This window comes from Episyrphus balteatus, chromosome 4 (genome assembly GCF_945859705.1).
Source record: "Episyrphus balteatus chromosome 4, idEpiBalt1.1, whole genome shotgun sequence".
In the NCBI taxonomy this organism is placed as follows: domain Eukaryota; kingdom Metazoa; phylum Arthropoda; class Insecta; order Diptera; family Syrphidae; genus Episyrphus; species Episyrphus balteatus.
Window position 1 is genome coordinate 29,339,568 of NC_079137.1, and position 6,052 is coordinate 29,345,619.

Sequence of the window (6,052 nt, forward strand, 5' to 3'; positions counted from 1 at the left end):
ACTTTCGTCATCAGTCTTATGCAGAGTCGGGCTGTGGCAAAGGGGCCCGGGTGGCAAAATGATAAAAGGGACCCGCCACCGCTGCACAGTGCGTCGATTGTATGGAGATGGTGGACAAAAATCTATTTTTCAAAAATAACGTTACTATGTATATAATTATGACTTGTGAATATAAAATAAAGTGTTTTTAAATCAAAACAACAAAATTAACAGTTAATTTTCTTATAAATAAAGCTTTATATTAAAAAAAAAATTTCAATGCAAGTATTTTTTTTTTTTTTGCTGGGTTATTTATACAAAGTTATTTATTGGGGTTATTTACCTATATAAGTAAAAGCAAGAACAAAGTCTTACACGAGGGGGTGTAATTCCCCCGTTTCGCTGGGAGGGGCAATTTTATTTAAAAAAAATTACATAAAATAGAAAACATATTATAAAAAAAAACAACGGCAAAACCTACAATATTATGCTTCACCATTAGGTATATGAGGCCAGAAATCCATTCTTTAAACCGTTTATCATATTAAGTTTTTTTAGTTAAGGGTTTTTGAATAAAATAATTTTCAAACTCTAAGTTTTGAAAAAAAAAACAGGTTATCAAAGAATTTCAATAGTTTTTTTTTATATAATTTATTTTGAAGTTTAATTAACAAAAAATTACAAAATTAACATTCTTAACATTGAAACACAAAATTAATCATAAATAATGAGCATAATATTTAAAAAAATAAGTATTAAGAAGAATCATTATCCGAATCTTCAATACTTGCTGTATTTTCTGGCATTTTTATATATTGACCGATATCTTTATGGTCTTCTTTTGACAATTTAGTATCTTTTTTTCTTAAATTTGATATAAGAGGGTCAGACCTAAGAAGTAACCCAGTGAGAAGGTCTTCGTTGGTGTTTATGCGGGATGATTTTCTAGTGTGAGTAAGCCGATGTTTGCGAAACTCTTTATGGCTTGCCTCAAGTGCTTCTTCCGAAAGCTGACCAATTGGTATGTCAAAGGAGGAAATAATATCTGGGCCGTGGATTAAAAGCTTGTGAACACTTATTGGCATATAATACCAACTATAAAGCTCCAGATAGAGTTCTCTCACTTCAGCAAGCAATCTTGAAAATGCCTCGATGTCAATAGGCAACCCCGAAGCCAAAACTCTCAAAGTTAACGAAAATTTGTAAATGATTCTTTCATCAATTCCAGTTATTTCCGCAGTTGTTCTTGGATCATTGAAAAAGCGTCTTGCCGTGTTGCCATCATTTGTTGAACCGAATCCTGGCTTTGGCTTATCAACAATTAGACCCATTCTAGCCTTAAACAATCTTTGGATTTCGTTTTTCCTTTCATCAAAAATTGTTTTATTATTAGAGTCTTTCAACACTCGCCATGATTTGAAAGGGAGTCTGTAAGAAATGTGCAACAGGCATTCAAAACACCTTATCCACGAGTGAAGCGTAGATAAACCAAACCGAAAGTGTTCTTCATTGACTGGTTTTTCATTAACTTGAAGTGAATTCATGTCTTTCGGAGTTGCACCACATATACAGGGTGTCCCAAAAGTAATGGATCAAACGAAATATGCAGATAGGCCAACTTTAGGGCTCTCCATTGAAAACAGTAAAAGAGTTGGTATTAAATGTTCTTCTATACAATAGACCAAAGCTAATGGCTCTCCGTCCATCCATTCGACCCGAATTTATAAAAATGTACATACACAAAATTGCACAAAAAGCCATAAGAATGCAAATAAATTTTTTTGTTTATCATATTTAGTTTATATTAAATCAATCCCTCGAAGTATGTTTACTTTAAAAGTCTAAAAGTTACCAATTAATACGATTTTATCGAGTTTTAAAAACTTGCTTTTAACTAAAAAAGTCAAAAATTTAGAAAAAGTGCTAATTTTTGAATAGGTACATTTAAGTTGTTTCTTGACAAAAAAAATTAAAAATTGCATATTATCAAAGGATTTTACCTCTACTTTATTTCATTAGTACAAAGTTTGGACGTCCCGGCTACAAACACAAAATGCCCCTTGATTTAGTAAAAAAAAATAAAATTGTCAATTTTTTAACTTTTTTTTCTTTGATTTTAGGTTAGAATTTTAGTCAAAAATAATTTTTAAAATTTTTTAACCATCTTAAATTGACAGAAAATTTAATTTGCTATGAAAAGTGTCTTTGAATCATCTCAAAGTCAGGCTTGGTTTTCGAGTTAAATCAAAAAAAACTGAAAACCGACCAGTGTTGCCGTTTTCTCAGAAATGCACCAATGGATTTAGTAGCACTTTTGGCTGGAGTATTCTTGTATGCCAAGGAATCATAATCGCCAATAAAAAGTCTTTAACGAATTTGTTCTATTTTTGCTCTGGTGCTCGGGTCTATTAAATAGACTACTAGAATAGTTATATTTTTTAATTATTACCATAAGTCGTTATGTCGGCATGTCGCCTAGTCGCCATGTCGCCTTGTCGCCATGTCGCCTTGTCGCCTTTTCGCTATGTCGCCATGTCACCTTGTCGCCATGTCGCCATGTCGCCTTGTGGCCATGTCGCCTTATCGCTTGTCGCCATGTCGCCTTGTCGCCAAGTCGCCTTGTCGCTTGTGATTCTGTTGTATCATGTCTTTAAGATATATTAGGTGAAAATAAGGAAACGGAGTGTTTATTTCTATCTGTTTCTTCCCTAAATACAATCTAGCGTGGGGCCCTGGTATATGTACGTGGGGGCCCCGGGGGACTGCCCCAGTACAAGGTTATGCACAATTGTACACCCCTGTGGCCCAAAACCTTTTCACTTCTTATACCTACAATTATAAATATAACTTTCAAATAGTTAGAGTAAGGGCGTGCATTTGTTAAACGGGCCCCTTTTCTTTGTTTGAAATTTGTATTTGTACTTGTTTTTACATGTTCTTTATGTATTTTTTTTTTTTTTTCAATTATAGAATAGCTGAGGGCCCGGGTGGTAATCGCCAAGTCAGTTATATGGCCAGTCCGACCCTGGTCTTATGACGAATCCAGATGTTTTGTCATTGATAAAATTAAGTAAACTACGATAAACCGAATAAATAATCCCTTCTTTCCTAGATTTTCATATTATGTGCATTGCATACCCATGTAACTTATATTTTAATAATTCTGAGAAACATCGATTTGTACTTGCTCTATGGTAACTACATCGAGCTGGAGTCTAAACGGATGGATTTTAACTTAGGATACACACAAGTACATAATATGTATCTCTAGTTATTTTTCCGCAAAAACAAATCTAAGTTGAAATAAGAATAATAGAATACGATTTTTATAATGACAGAGAGTAGTCGAGTCCCGCAAGAGCATCTGTATACTCGTATCGTTTTTTGGAAGCTCTACATAGAAGTTTTTGGAATTCTTGGAAACGTTTGAATTTATCCAAACCGCCTTCTAGGGTTTTGATAAAAAAAAATTATTTTTGTATCTATATTTTTTTCGAAAATAAATAGTAGGTACCTACCTACCTCCCAAAAATCGGATTAGTAAATGTTTGATTTACACCCAAAACACATTTTATCCAAAGTAAAGTTGCTTCTTTGGGAAGAATACAAAAAACCAATGAGCTTCCATCAGCATCACAATTTCGCAATAGAGGTTTTCCAGTTTAAGTTCTGGACAGAGTTTGAACTGTAAAAAAAATCGTGTTTCTTTTATGTTCAGAGCGTTCAGAGTCTCAAAATTTGTGTATCTTTTTTATTCAGAAATCGTTCAGAGCACCAGAGCTGCCATTTCGAAATTTAAAAAAACATGATAAAAACATTATTTGAGTTCAAAAAACATGATTTATAAAAAAACAGAAGAGGCAAAAAAATGTACAACCACATCAAAACGAGCGAGGAACTAAACAAATAATTTCGAATATTTATTTATTATTTATAAATCACAAAGAAGGCAGGAATAAAACATAAATAAGTCCATAATTTCTACTCATTAAGGCATAACTAAAACGAGCACTTTTTGTAAAAAGTGGGAAGTTTACATAAGTAAAAAAAAAATTGTTTCTTTCTAGCGCAGTGATTCTGAAAAAAAACTACCAAAATTGTGTTTGGAACCAAAAAATAAGTTTTCGGCATAATTGTTTTTCATTTTTCGGTCTGAAAATTCTCACAAAATGAATTTGAAAATGTTCACTTTTTGCTAAAAGTGCTAGTTGTAGTTATGCCTTTAAGGTTAATTTCATATAAACGGACTTCAGGTATGGAGTTGTGGCTTACAAAATGATTTCTAAGTCTGAACTGCATTGGCTCTGAAAGTGCAAAAGTACAAAAGTGAACATTTTCAAACGCATTTTTGTATAGTTTTTCGGGCTGGAAAATTAAAACAAATGATGCAGAAAGCTTATTTTTTTGGTTTAAAAAACAATTTCTATACTCTTTTTCACAAAAAAATTGCGCCAGCCAGAAAAAAAAAATAATTTCACTTTTGTACTTTTTCAAAAAGTGGTGTATGTAGTTAAGCCTTTAAGCGTTTTTCCTTGAATTAAAAAAAAACATGATTTTGTACACGAAAACATTAAAACATGATTTTAATTCAAAAAACATGAAAATCATGGTAAAACATGATTTCTGGCAGCCCTGCAGAGCACGAACTACAAGCTCGGAAAAAAATAGACCGAACATTCTGAGTAAAACCTGAACGCCTTACGTCAATGAAAAAAAAAGAGTGTGTGTACACATGTACACGTGACTGAAGTTATACTTCTCATTCAGTATCAGTATTACATATGTAAATGAATTTCAGTTAATATTTTTAATTTCTATTATTAAATTAATTAATCCACACTTCGTTTTTTTTACATTTTTATCAAGTGAACAATAAATTAATTCTTTCATCCTCCTTGCGTCCATGTAGTTTTCAATTTATTCTGTGAAATTTACTTATGTTGTGCGGTTCAGAACGTACGGTATATGCTTAATGAAAGTAAATGAATTGCGCATAAAATGTGCGATATGGTAATTTTATGAGAATTGTGTGTGCTTCAGCACTAGTAGTAGCAATATGGAACTTGCAGGGTTGCTACAAAGCTCAAAAGTGAGCTGAGCTCAGCTCACAGTTTAGCTCAAATTTTGAGCTATCTCACTTTTGAGCTATGTACCATAGCTCAGCTCATTTGAGCTGAGCTGAAAGTGAGCTGAGCTGATGGTTGAGCTGAGCTGTTGGGTGAGCTGAGCTGTCGGTGAGCTGAGCTGAGCTGTTGGGTGAGCTAAGGTAAAGTGAGCTGAGCTGTGATGGGTGATAGGATACATTGATTTTTATTTGGAAAGTATAATGAAATATGAAGATATTTTAAACTTTTATAAAACACCATAGCTTAAGATGTTTGGTTCTAGTTATAAATAGAATTATTTTAACACATGGATATTTTTATAAATAAAACAGATAATTTTTCGTGATCTTTTCTCTTGGTTTTTTTAATAGTAAATAATATTTCTATTTTTGTATTAAAATATTTCTTTTTTTATCATAAAAAAAAATTCCGGTACAATTCGATTTTTCGACTTTTTCCAAAATTCCGAGAAAATCGCGTTTGAAAGTTGAGGTAATTTTTTTTTTTTCGAAAAATCCCCGAATCTTTGAACGCTCCTGGAAGCTAAGCCGCTTGAGAACAATTTTTGGGAGTAATGCCAAATGATAGCTTGTGTCATGGGCCTACGCTTTGCACATTGTCAGATTTTTAAAAAATCGCCTTCCATGTTAAACCGCCACATCATGCCTTTTTTTTCAGAATCATGCCTATTTTTTTTTTTTTTTACTTTTAAGTTCTCCCGGTTTGAGAACGCGTGGACCTACAGGGATGGGAGTTGTACCCAAATGTAGGTTAGAGTCCCCGCTACCTTTTGGCATCAAAAATTTTATTTTACTTTTCTTAAAAATTTCGCGATAAAGGGGTTGGCGCGCTTTGATCTAGAGACAGGGGAGTGGTGCCATATGAAAGTTTATATTCTCAGCTACCTAAAAGTGGTATAATCCGGTTTTTCGATTTTTTTCAAAATTCCGAGAAAATCGCGTTTGAAA